We start from the raw sequence: 13645 nt of genomic DNA, 5'->3' as shown, positions 1-13645 counted from the left end.
TCTCTGAATTATCTACATAAAATCCCTATAATACATGTAAGTCCATTCATGAATATAAACATCATAACTTAAATATTTTTAATAATGCACACAGATAAGTAAAGTTCACAAATAAGTAAAGTTTCATCAATTCATAACTGACGAAAGAAGCTTTTCTTTACACCAACAATCATAACTGAAAAGCACAACCAATCATAAGGCAGAATCCTGGAGAACACTCACACATATCTACAAAACAATTCCCAGATCTAAGCCTCAGAAATCATGCAGCACAGCTGATGAAAAAAGTTTATAAAAAGAAAATCAGAGTAGGTTCTGGTACTGTGTCTCCTAATAACACCAGAAGCCACAGCCATAAGACTTACCAATATAACAAATAAAGAAAAAAAAAAAAAACACTTACCAATATACCTGCATAAACATGGCCTGAAAGTTGAAAAATATAAGACATGTGAATGTGCTCCAGAAAGAAACCACTGGCCTCAATCATATGCAAAAATCTACAGGGAACTGATAAAGGCTGAGAGTGGGATAAATATTCTTCCCAGGAAAGAGCGTACAATCAGTTATCCAACACCAAACAATCAGCCCTGAAAACATCCATGGAAGCCACATTATTAAACTGAGCAACTAATGTTAAGAGTATAATACCAATTAACGAAAAAAAAAACATGAATTTAAGAGAGAAACAGGAGAGGTATATGGGAAAGTTTGGAGGGAAGAAAAGAGAAGGCACAAAATTATATAATTATATTATAGCCTGAAAAACGAACTAAATATTACCTCTTCAGCTCATGATTTTAAAATGAATTGCTATTGAGTAGTATAAAAATTTTGCAGGTAAAGATATGGAACTAGAAAAAAAATCATGTTATATGAGGTAATGTGAACACAGACAGACAAACTTCACATATTCTCTCCTCTAAGATTCCTAGCTTTAATCTGAGTATGTATGTACTCAGATGTGAGACCATATCTGGCAGTAATTGAAATAACAAGGAATGACAAAAAGAGCATTTCCCAGATGAGAATGGAGTTGTTGTGGGAGCAGCAAAAAGTAGAAGATTTTAAGTGATTTGAAAGAGGAAAGGGGGAAAACATGAGGGGGTTATAATAATCAGGAGGTGAGAATGAGAGAAATACAAAAGGGAGAAAGGTAAAAATAACAGTAAGGATGCCTGAAAAAGTAACACGGAATCATACTAGTAACTATCTACCTAAGATATGTATAATCCATATAAGTTGTATAAAACGAAAATTTAGTTTAAATGAAACGTTGTCCCTGTGATGACAATGGTCCTTCCATCTAACAAGAACTCCAACACCAGGCATGAGAAGTCAACTTTTGAGTTTTAGGTAAGGGATTTCTAAGAGAATCCTCAAAAATTATATGCTATTACCTATCTGATGTGAAAACTACAGTCCATTTCTAGCCCAAAAAGATGCTTTCTGTTCGGTCTGAAATACCTGAAAATAACAGGATACAGAATGATTCCAGAACTAGGAAATTGAAGAGGTGCCCTGCTACCTCTTGAACTTTGAATTCCCACCGACTGTCAGGTTCTTGGAATATTATAACCTTAAAGTTTTCCTCATGTGCCTGCTTTTTCAACATTACATACGACATTGAAAACATGGCATGTATGCTTGTGGGTCCTCGCGTTCCACTTAACATTCTCCACAGTCCTGGTCCAATCGCCCCTGTATTAGTAGCCTTCCAGGTTCTGAATCTATCTTCTACATTTCAGCCCCACATCTAGCCACTCACACTGTATTATAGGTGTCTCTTAGAGAAAAATTATCTGTTTTATCTTGTACGACTGTGAACATCCTTATGACAGAGCACTGAACTACTGATGAAATGTCCCAGACATGGAGGTGAACGGTGGACCTGCAGAATTCCTATAACAGAGCACTCCTTAGCCTGGGAACTACAAACAATCTCAGAGTGCATTGTGCAGGCTGCAAGCCTCTGTGAGAACTACAAACATGGCGGGCCTCGGGGCAAGGCCTTCTGGGATTGTTTGTAGTCACATATGCAGGTCTCATCCTGTCTTCTGGTTTACCAGTCGCAGACGCGGAAATATTACAATTTCCAGAATGCTGGGCGCACTGCTCCCACGCCACCCTCGGTATCCTTGCTTTGCCAGGACCCAGAAGTATTCCCCGAAGCCCTTTCCCGTCGCCACAGCGCACACAGCATTTTCCCTGGTTCCCGGGGATCTGTAAATGTCCCTCCCCTGCGCTCCTCGCCATCTTCAGTATCACAAGCCTTTTGGTGCCGATTCGTGACGTCATCGCCACGCCCCCAGTATCGGAAGTAAACGTGCTGGGCCGCTAGAAGCTGCTTGCGTGCAGTGAAAATGTTCAGTTAGAATTCTCCTGATTAGACATAGTCTAGCCGGTCCCTGGTCCTTGGAGAAGGAATCCTGGGGTACCTACCCACTTTTATTAGTCATTTCGACTCTCCCAGTCGAAGCAGAGCTGTTCTAAGGAAGAAGAAATGCGCTCACACAGAAAATAATTATTTTTTTTTAATTTTTTTTTTAAAGCTGGAGGCTGGAGAGATGTCTCAGAGGTTAACAGCACTGCCTGCTCTTCCAAAGGTCCTGAGTTCAATTCCCAGCAACCCCATTGTGGCTCACGACTATCTATAATAAGATCTGCTGCTCTCTTCTGGTGCACGGGCGGAATGCTGTAGAAGGGAGGGAGGGAGGGGGGAGAGAGGGAGGGAAGGAGGGACGGACGGACGGACGGATGGATCTAAAAAAAGAAAAAAAAAGGTGGACTCAGTGGCTCACGCCTGTCATCCAAACTGCCAGGGCTCAGTGACACAGAAACCATATCTCTTCCCAAGGTGCCGGGTTCCATCCCCAGTGACCACACGGTGGCGCTCGACCCATCTCTCAAGGGATCCTTGCCCTCTGGTGGCATACAGGTGTCACTTTATAGAGGTGATGTGCTTAATTTAATACTATGTATTTATTTCAATTTAATAAGAACACACAAAGGAGTGTCTTGAGAGCCGGGCTCCTCCCAGAGTCCTGTGGGGTCAGGACGCGGGAGGAGTCTGTGCTAGATCAAAGCAGGGCCCGGGGCCACCCAACCTGTGTCCATCCTCTCATGCTCTCCTCAACCTCTTAGTAAGATTCTGGTGCTAAGAACAACACTTCCGCAAGTCATTAGACACAGAGAATCCCAGCTGGCACCTACCTAGGACCTTCACCCCCTATGGACTACTGTTCATGATAAAGGAACATATGCTGCGTGCCACCGGAAAAGAAAAGTACACACCAGCCCAGCCATACACCCTTCATTCTCCAATGGTAACCTGCCTAAATTTTTGCTGGTGGGCTTGTGGCACAAATGTCATGAAAGTGACCAACTAATATCTGCTTGGGTTTCAGGAGGCCCACTCCATGAGAAGGAACCTTTATCCAACACTGCTTGGGTGGCCAGGAGCCTGAGTCTGCACAGGCCAGGGACATAAGAGAAATCTGAATGCTACAGCGGCCCAAGCTTTGAACCCCAGCATTCAGAAGGCTGACACAGGAGGATCACATGTTCAAGGCTGGCCTCCCCATGAAAAGGTGCAATTTACTCATCCATCCAGTTAGCTCAGGTAAGGCAGCATACAGCCTCCCGGTGGTCATGAGTAAGAAACATCCTGAAAACACAATGATAAATTTCATTCACCACATGGTGACATAAACTGTTGAGATATACTCGACAGTATTCATTCAAACTTATGTGTGACCAAGTAAAGAATCATTAAGAAATTTGTTAATGTTTTGATTTTCTTACTTGAAAAACAATGCCTCCTTCTACAGATGTTCATAACACATTCATTTATATTTTAGAAAATTTAAGTAACATGAAGTAAAGAAAAGTGGGACCAGGGCTAGAGAGGTAGCTCAGATGTTAAGAGCATTGGCTGTTCTTGTAAAGGTCCTAAGTTTAATTCCCAGTAACCACATGGTGGCTCACAACCATCTATAGTAAGATCTCATGCCCTCGTATGGCTTGCAGTGGTACATGCAGGCAGAACACTGTAAAATAAATGAATAAATAAACCAATAAATCAATAAATTAGAAGAAAGAAAGAAGGAAAGAAAAGACCATGAACAAATTAATACCTTAAATTCCTTCTTAATGTTCTTGGATAAGGCTGAAGTGGTTGCTCAGAGGTTAAGGACACTACTCGCTATCCTTCCAAAGGTTATGAGTTCAATTTCCAGCAACCACATGGTAGCTCACAACCATCTATACTGAGATCTAATGTGCAGGCAGAATGTTGTATAAATAATAAATAACAAATAATTCTTTAAAAAGTTTTGGAAACATGATCCTCCTGTATAGACTAGGATCAAAGGGAATGGGAGGAGGACCTCCTTTATCAGTGGGTTGAGGATGGGTACTGGTAGGGGAAGAGGGAGGGACGGTGGGATTGGGAGGGAGGGTGGGAGGGAGGGAGCTACAAGGGGGATACAAAGTGAATATACTGTAATTAATAAAAATAAAAAAACATGTAGCCTTGTAAGATAAATGCTACTTAACAGACATAAAGAGGGGGAGACAAGTAAACAGATAACTGTGCTTAGCCCACCTCAGAGAAATTGTATGAACAGTTCCTAAATATAAACACAATAGGCAAGCTAAGTGTATTTTATCATGCCTTTAATTCCAAACAACCCTCAGGAGGCAGAGGTAGGTATATCTCATAGAGCTAGATGGTAGCCTGGTCTATGCAATGAGTTCCAGAATAGTCAGGGGCACAGAATACTCTGCAAAAATTAATCAAACAAACAATAGATAGAAAGAACTGACAGCTCTTTGCTCAAGTTTCTACACAGAGCTATTCATTCCCTCTAGTTATGTACATATCTTCTAGAAACTTGAAGTGCCTCACTTTAAATTGTAACATTGATATGATCTTCCTAAAATGAAATCTATATTTAAACAGTTACAAATAACAGATGAAAGCATCAGCACTGTAAATATTGGTCAAAAATAGGCAACATAGGGTGTGAGAGTTGGCTCAGCAGTGAAGCGATTTCACTGGTCTTGCAAATAACTAGTCCTGATTGCCAGTACTTACATAAATATGGAAATCAGGAACCACGAGGAACTGGAATGAGTGGCAACAGAGCCCACGGAGAATCCTGGGAATCAAACACCAGAGACAAGACTGAAAGGAGCAGATCTAACTTTATTATCCATTGTAACAGCCTGAAAAGACTGAAAGCCCAATCAGAACCTCCTATGCTATCCTCAAGTACCAGGAACAATCAATGCAGTTGGTTCAACTATAAGGAAAAGTGGGAGTTGAGTGGAGAGACAAGGTCATGTTAGGAGACAGATTGGGAAAGAATCTTCCCCAACCCTTTATCTGATGGAGGGCTAATATCCAGTATATATAAAGAACTAAAGAAGCTGAAAAGCAGCAAACCAAGTAATCCAATTAAAAAATGGGGAACAGAGCTAAACAGAGAATTCTCTGTAGAGGAATAGCAAATGGCAGAGAAACACTTAAAGAAATGTTCAACATCATTAGCCATTAGGGAAATGCAAATAAAAATGGCCCTGAAATTTCACCTTACACCCATCATAATGGCAAAGATGAAAAACTCAAGTGACAACACATGCTGGAGAGGTTGTGGAGAAAGAGGAACCCTCCTCCACTGCTGGTGGGAATGTAAACTTGTACAACCACTCTGGAAATCAATCTGGCGCTTTCTCAGACAACTAGGAATAGGGCTTCCTCAAGATCCAGCCATACCACTCCTAGGTATATATCCAAAAGAGGCTCAAGTACACAATAAGGACATTTACTCAACCATGTTTGTAGCAGCTTTATTTGTAATAGCCAGAAGCTGGAAACAGCCCAGATGCCCGTCAACTGAAGAATGGATGCAGAAATTGTGGTACATTTACACAATGGAGTATTACTCTACAATGAAAAATAAGGAAATCATGAAATTTGCAGGTAAAGGGTAGGACTTGGAAAGGATCATCCTGAGTGTGCTGTTCCAGAGGCAGAAAGACACACATGGTATATACTCACTCATATAGACATATAACATAGGATAAACCTATTAAAATCTGTACATCTAAAAAAACTAATGAGGAGAAAACCCTGACTAAAATCCTCAATCCCCATCCCAAAAGACAAAGAGACTGTACATCAGAAGAAGGAAACAGGAAACAACCTAGAAACCTGCCACAGAGGGCATCTGAAAGGCTCTGTCCTACAGACTATCAAAGCAGATGCTGAGACTTATGGCCAACTGTTGGGCAGAGTGCATGGTATCTTATGTAAGAAGTGGGAAATAGTAAGATCTGGAGAAGACAGGAACTCCACAAAGAGAGCAACAGAACCAGAAAATTTGAACACAGGGGTCTCCCCAGAGATTCATACTCCAACCAAGGACTATTCATGGAGATAACCTAGAACCCCTGCACAGATGTAGCCCATGGTAGTTCAGTGTCCAAATGGGTTACATAGTAATGGGAAGAGGGACTGCCTCTGATATGAACTTCTCTTTGATCACCTCCCACTGAGGGGGGAGCAGCCTTACCAGGCCACGGAAAATGACACTGCAGCCACTCCTGATGTGATCTTATAGACTAAGATCAGAAGGAAGGAGAGGAGGACCTCCTTTATCAATGGACTTGGGGAAAGGCATGTGTGAAGAAAGGGGAGGGAGGATGGGATTGGGAGGGAAGGTGGGAGGGGCTTACGGGGGGATAGAAAGTGAATAAAGTGTAAGAAAAATAAAAGAAAAAGAAAATACCCACACAAAAAATGGGAGGTCACAGGAAGGAGACTTTACAGTCTCCTCCTTATCTGTACATTGCATATAAGTAGATCATCTGTACATTCAACCAAAAAGTTCTTCAATAACTGCTTCTCTCAATGATGCCCTCAATTGGTTACATATGACACTGAAAAACATTCCTTCACTATCTATGTCCCTGGATCCTGATAACCCATCCTGTCACCTTGTACCTGTTTTGCCAGCAAGAAACTGAAAACTCAGATTTATAGTGCTTTAAACATATAATGATATAATGTTATTATTTATCAATGTTAAAAACAAAACACAACAAAGAAAAACAAAACACAAAGCAGCTATCTAGATCTGCTATGGCAACCCTACTGTCAGTCATTAGTTATCCAGGATCTTTCTAGCTCTTTGCTCTGTTACTCCCTACCCAAGATGGCTGCTACATCTCCAGTCCTTTGCTTGCTTGCTTGCTTGCTTGCTTGCTTGCTTGCTTTTGTTTGCTTGGATTGGGTTTGTCTGTGTAGCTTTCCTGGATGTCCTGGAACTAGATCTATAGACCAGGATGGCCTTTAATGCAGAGATCCAAATGCGTCTGCCTTGCCTCCCAAATTCTGGGATTAAAGGTGAGCCACCACCTCCCATCTGATCTCCAGTCTCAGCTAGAGAAAGGCTGGGAATACACACCATTACCTACTTAGAACAATTTTGAAACATTATATTCATCATTCCATTTATTTTCAACTAATGTAGACATAGTCACATGATTATATCTGTTAAAAATTTAAAGACAGCTGGAGATGATTCAGTGATTAAAGAGTACTGACTGCTCATCAAGTGGTGCAAGCCCTTAATGCCAGTGCTTGGGTGGCAGACGCAGGTGGATCTCTGTGAGTCTTAGGCAGAGTTCCAGAACAGCCTGGATACACAAACCACACAGAGATACCATGTCTTGACAATCTCTTCCCCCACAAAAAAAGAAGGAAAAAAAGAAAAAATAAATCTAAAAAAAATGTTTTAATTTGAAAACAATCTCTTTTGTACAGCCATGTAACTAGACAAAAATTATGGCTCACATCACCTACAATAAAAGTAATATCTATTAGGGAGAGCTGAATATCTATTCCAAGTTCACCAAATGTATTTTCTGCTCCTCTTCTTTCATCCCCTAAGCAATGGTGTACCCCAAAGCCTGGGCCCTTGTCAATTATTCATATCTCTGCTATGCTTGTAGACAGGAGACCAACATAACTGTCATCTGAGAGGCTTCATCCAGCAAATAATGGAAACAGTTGCACAGATGCACAGTCAAAAAAAAAAAAAACATTAGGCAGAACTCTGGGAATCTTGTGGAAGAGTTACAGGAAGGATTGGAGAGGTAGGAGACCATAAGAAAACCTACATAGTCAGCTCACCTGGGACTATGGGGCCTCAAAGAATCTGAACCAGCAACAAAAGAACATGCCTGGCCTAGCCCTGGGCCTCTTACACATATGAAACTGATGGGTTGCTTGTCCTCAAGTCAGTCCCCTAGCAACTATAGCAGGAGCTGTCTCTGACTTGGACTCTGTTGCCTCCCTTTGGATCCCATATTCCTATCCAGGGCTGCCTTGTCTGGCTGCAGTGAAAGAGGAGGTACTTAATCCTGATATAACTTGATGTGCCTGGGTAGGTTGGTTGGGGGACATACAGGGAAAGTGTTTGGGAGTTTGGGACTGGCAGGAGATGAGGGAGTAGGGTTGTGAGTGGGCTGTAAAATGAACAAATAAATAAATGAAGAAAAATATAACTGACCTATAATCATCAAAGTGACAAGATCATGAAAAAGTTGAGGGAACTGTTCCATACTGAAAGAAACTAAAGAGATAAAAAAAAGAAACACTTAAATATACCAGCTTCTTTTGACATTTTTGTGAGTAATAACATAGTCAATAAAACCCACATTAAATGGAATATTATGTCAGCGTGAATTTCCTATTTTGATAGCTGCATTGTCATTATGTAGGACAACATTCTTGTTTGCATAAAATTGACACTAAACCATTCAGAGTGACAGGGCATGAGGTCAACAGCTTCCTCTCAAAATGTCCAAAGTAAAACAGCACTTAACTGTGTACCATACTTGGAACATTTTTCAAGCTTGTTATTGTTTTAAAATTGTTGTGGGGGAAGCTGGGCATGGTCTTTAACCCCAGCAATTGGAAGGAAGAGGAAGGTGGATCTCTGTAGGTTCAAGACCAGCCTCTACTACATAGGGAATCCCAGAACAGCCAGCCAGGGTTCTGTAGAGAGAATTCTCAAAAAAACCCTAAATAAAATTATTTTAGGGGGAAGAACAATGTAACTGAAAACTGAACAAGATTAAAAACAAAACTGAATCTCCACGCTAGCAGTCTGGGTAAGATAATGTCTGTAAGAAACTGACAAGTGAAATGACATGACATTTTGGAGCAGCAAGAATATTCTCTAAATAAAGCCCAATGTCGTCTTTGTGTGTGTGTGTTCATGATGCTGGTGAAGCATGCATACTAGGGAACACATAGGAAGGTTAGAAGACAACTCTGTGCAATCACTTCTTGCCTTCCACCTTTTCATAAATTCAGGCATCGAACTCAGGTCTCCATGCTTGCTTAACAAGAGCTTTTATCTGCTGAGCCATCTCATCGACCTGCAAGCGGTTTTTTAAGTGACCTCAATTAGGCAGTAGTGAGAAAAAACTGGGAAGAATCCCTTCTCTGAAACAAATTCTTAGGAATGAATAAATAATAAACATTGGTACTCTAGTGCTACCAACGACTAACAATCAGCAAACACAACCTAAGCACCTCCAGAGACAAGGGGATGCAGGGCTGGTAGCTAAAATTCCTTGCAAGTGTAAAACTGGAATTGCCCTGAAATAAAAGAGCTTTCCCAAGTCTATAGTAACCTTGTTATTATGTCCTAGTTATCTATACATAACAACACAAAGAGATAAAAATAATAAGCCTGCGTGAACCGTGTATACTCCTGGTTGTGCAAGTCCATTAAAGTATAAACAGCAGTGTATCTGCCAAACTGTTCCTTATGAAGAATTCTCGGACAAATAAACGGAACAATCAAAACTCATGAAAGCCAAGTGAGAGAGACCACTGGCTCTCTTTACCCAAGAGTCTGGCTGTCTTTACTTAAGAAGAATCATTTCATTCTGGAATGTTGGCATATACATCCTGAAAAAAATAATGTTCCTAGAAATGTGCATGGATCCTGTAGCCTTTCCAAGTACCCTGATTTCTTTCAGCCCAGATGTGTAAGCTCCCCACCCCACGAGCTCCAGAGCAGCGGGGAGGCAGCACCGGACTCTCTGCTCTTACTTTCCAGGAGGACTGGTCCCAGCATCATTCTTCCTCAGGATGCAGGGCACAAGTGTATCCCTAGGAACTCCACACAGTGTGGTCCTGCCCTCCCAACCCAGGCGGCCCGAGGGCGTGGCTCCGGGTAGCAACAGCCTCCACAGAAGCTCATGGAGTAACTCGGGCAGGCTCTCCTGACCCGGCCAGCCCACCAGCCTCCAACTGCACAGCCCTGGCCTCCTCCACAACCGCGGTCCTGCGGGTCCCTCACATATGCCGACAGCCAGCCAGACTCAACCGCTCCGAGATGGCCGACACCCGTGGACCCGCCGCTCCTCCACCGCGGGACCCAACCGTCTCTCCTCCTCGCCTCCCAGCCAGGACGCCAGGCCCAGCACCATCTAGCCCAATGGATGGCTGCTAGGGGCGGAGGCCGAGCCCAGAGGCGGAGGAGGGGGAGGAGCCCAGGGCAGGGACAGAGCCCGAGGGGGCGGAGGCGGAGCCCGGGGCGGGGAAGGGGGAGGAGCCCGGAAGATGAGGGAGGCGGAGCCCGCAGTAGCAGAGGCGGAGCCTAGTGGAGGCGGCGGCGGAGCTCGGAGTGGAGACGGGGAGGGGCCTGGAAGCGGAGGAAGGCGGAGCCCTGGGAGGTGAAGGCGGATCCCGGGGGAGGAGGGAGGCGGAGCCCGGGGCGGAGGCGGAGCCTAGGAGGCACCCGCTCAACACCCTTACCTGGCTTCTCCTGGTCTCAGCCCACCACGATGAAGTAGTCCACTAGCTGAGCCATGACCGCCGCCATCGTGCCAGGGAAGCGGGTTCCGGTCCACCAGCCCTCGCCGCCACCGCCCACCAGGCCCAGGAGAGCCCAGCGTTTTCCCTTTAGCGTCTGTAGCCATAGCAACGGCGTTTACGCCACGCTTGACAATGGAGGCGCGCACTGCGCCTGCGCTGCGCCTCGCGCAAGCCCCTCCCCCGCCCCATCTGAGAGAGCTCGCCCTTCGGGTTCCCCCGAGGCCGCTTGGACCCTCGGCTCAGGAAGTGGGCGGCTGCTCCGAGGGGGAGCTCTTAGAGGCCGCCCTCTGCCTCAACGCCCCCCTCCCCTATTCTTTATTTTCCTCTATCAGGGGTCTTTCCTTCTGCCTTCTCTCTCCCTTTTGCAGTGGGGGGAGAAGGGCTTGGAGGGTCGTGAGGTCACTGGAAAGCTTGCTCTTTGCTGCCTGCTTGCCACTGGCCGCGCAGCAAAGATTCTCCCGCCCTCTGCTGGAAGCTTGTAATTTGCACCACCGAGGCTTTCTGGCTGCACGTTTTCTGTTTATGTTGTGCAGATTGGGATTTTAGAAACATGCCACCGAGCTGGCCGGGGGGGGGGGGAAAAGACTTGCGCAATCTTCAGAGACACCTATGGTTTCTGGGATTCCTGGGCTGGGAGCGTTCACCTTGGGCTTTCCTCTGAGTGCCCAAGAGAGTTGGGTTCCACCTAAGAACAGGGCATCCCAGGGATCCTCCTGAAATGGTCCTGTCGCACCCCAGGGAGCCCTGCCCACCTGAATTTCACTGCTTTTTTGTTTCAAAGCTCTGGTAGCTGAAACAGGTATTAACTTCCAAGTTGCTCTATTGCAAAAGTGCAATCAGATAAATTCATGGGGCTCTTTGTCCAGTCTAGAGATTATCCTAGTCGATTGAGTTTATTTTTTATTTCTTTTTTATTTTTTTTAATTTTCATTAGTTACAATTTATTCACTTTGTATCCCCCCTGTAGCTCCCTCCCTCCTCCTCTCCCAATCCCACTCACCCTCTCCCTTCTCCACCCATGCCCCTCTGCCAGTCCACTGATTAGGGGTGGTTTTCCTCCCCTTCATTCTGATCCTAGTCTATCAGGTCTCATAAGGACTGGCTGCACTGTCTTCCTCTGTGGCCTGGTAAGGCTGCTCCCTAAAGGGGAGGTGAACAAAGAACAGGCCAGTCAGTTCATGTCAGAGACATGCAAAATCCATACACATAAAATAAACAATCTTTTTATACTTGGAATAAATTTATATATCATAAAAGTAGATATACACTCCATTGGCATTTAATATATCTCACCATTGGACAATGAATACAGCTGTCTTGTTTCAAACCATTTTCATCACCCACCCAAAATCCATTAAATATACACTACCATTTCTCTCTCTAGGCCCTGGCAATAACCACTCACTTTCTGATTCTATGGGTTTGCCTGTTTCTTATAACTTGAATTAATCTTGTCTGGAATATTGTTTCCTAGGTTTTGGGGTTTTGCTTTTGGGTTGGTTGGTTGGTTGATATTTTGAGTGAGGGTCTCTCTGTGTAACCTTGGATGTCCTGGAACTCTCTTTGTAGACAAGGCTGACCTTGAACTCACAGAGATCTGCCTACCTCAGCCCCCTGAGTGCTGGGATTAAATGTGTGAGCCATCACACCACCACCTGGCTTTTTTCCTAGTTTTATCCATGCTCTATCATTAGTGCTGCCTTGTACTATATCAGAGCATCAGTACTGCATTCTCCTTTACTGTTGAATAACCCTCTTCTCTATGTACAAATCAGGCCTTGCTTATCCACTGGTGATTTAGAGCATTGTTTCTGTCTAGCGCCATGACCATGTATAGAAAATATGTGAGTGGGGCTAAAGAGATATCTCAGTGGTTAAGAGTACTGGTTGCTCTTTCAGAGGTCCTGAGTTCAATTCCCAGCACCCACATGGTAGCTCATAACCATCTGTACTGAGATCTGATGCCCTCTTCTGCCATGCAAGTGTACATACAGATAGAGCACTCACATACATAAAATGAATAAATCTTAAAAGAAAAAAAAGTGCCTGAGTACCAGTTTGCAATTCTCTTGGTATATCCTTAAGAGTAGCACTAATGGACAGTAGTAAATTACATATGGTAATGATTTTACCTACCAACACTGAACAAGAATTCTAACTTTATTTCTATCTTTATATCTTTGTCAGCAGTTGTTTCCTTGGTTGTTTCTTTTTTAAATATTATAGATATCTTAAGAGGTATAGATTACTGTTTGTTTGTTTGTTTGGGATTTTGTTGTTTTGCTTTACTTTTTTAGCTTGTTTAAAAAACAGGGGGGTTTTCTCTGTGTAGCCCTGGCTGTCCTAAAACTCACTCTGTAGACCAGGCTGGCCTCATACTCAGAGATCTCTCTGCCTTGTACTCCTGACTGAGTGCTGGGATTAAGACTGTCCCACCACTGCCTAGCCCAATAAGTGTGAATTATTAATTTATGCTGTTGCTCTTAAGACAGGGTCTCACTAGAGACCCAACTAACCTGTGACCTAGTTTACTCTTGTACTCTGGATCCTCCAGCCTAATTTTCACCCCCAATACTGAGGTTAACAGCATGGAATTAACCACCAGGCCTAGCCTAGTAGATGTCTTACTGTCCTCCTGATTTATATTTCTTTAATGACTCATGGTGTTCAGCATATTTTCCTCTGTATGTCTGCCATTTCTAAATCTTCCTTGGAGAAATATCTATTCCAGTCCTCTGCCTA

The sequence above is a fragment of the Meriones unguiculatus genome (assembly GCF_030254825.1).
Source record: "Meriones unguiculatus strain TT.TT164.6M chromosome 13 unlocalized genomic scaffold, Bangor_MerUng_6.1 Chr13_unordered_Scaffold_41, whole genome shotgun sequence".
Taxonomy (NCBI): Eukaryota; Metazoa; Chordata; class Mammalia; order Rodentia; family Muridae; genus Meriones; species Meriones unguiculatus.
The sequence above is the reverse complement of the archived record's forward strand: the minus strand, read 5'-3'. Positions refer to the sequence as shown.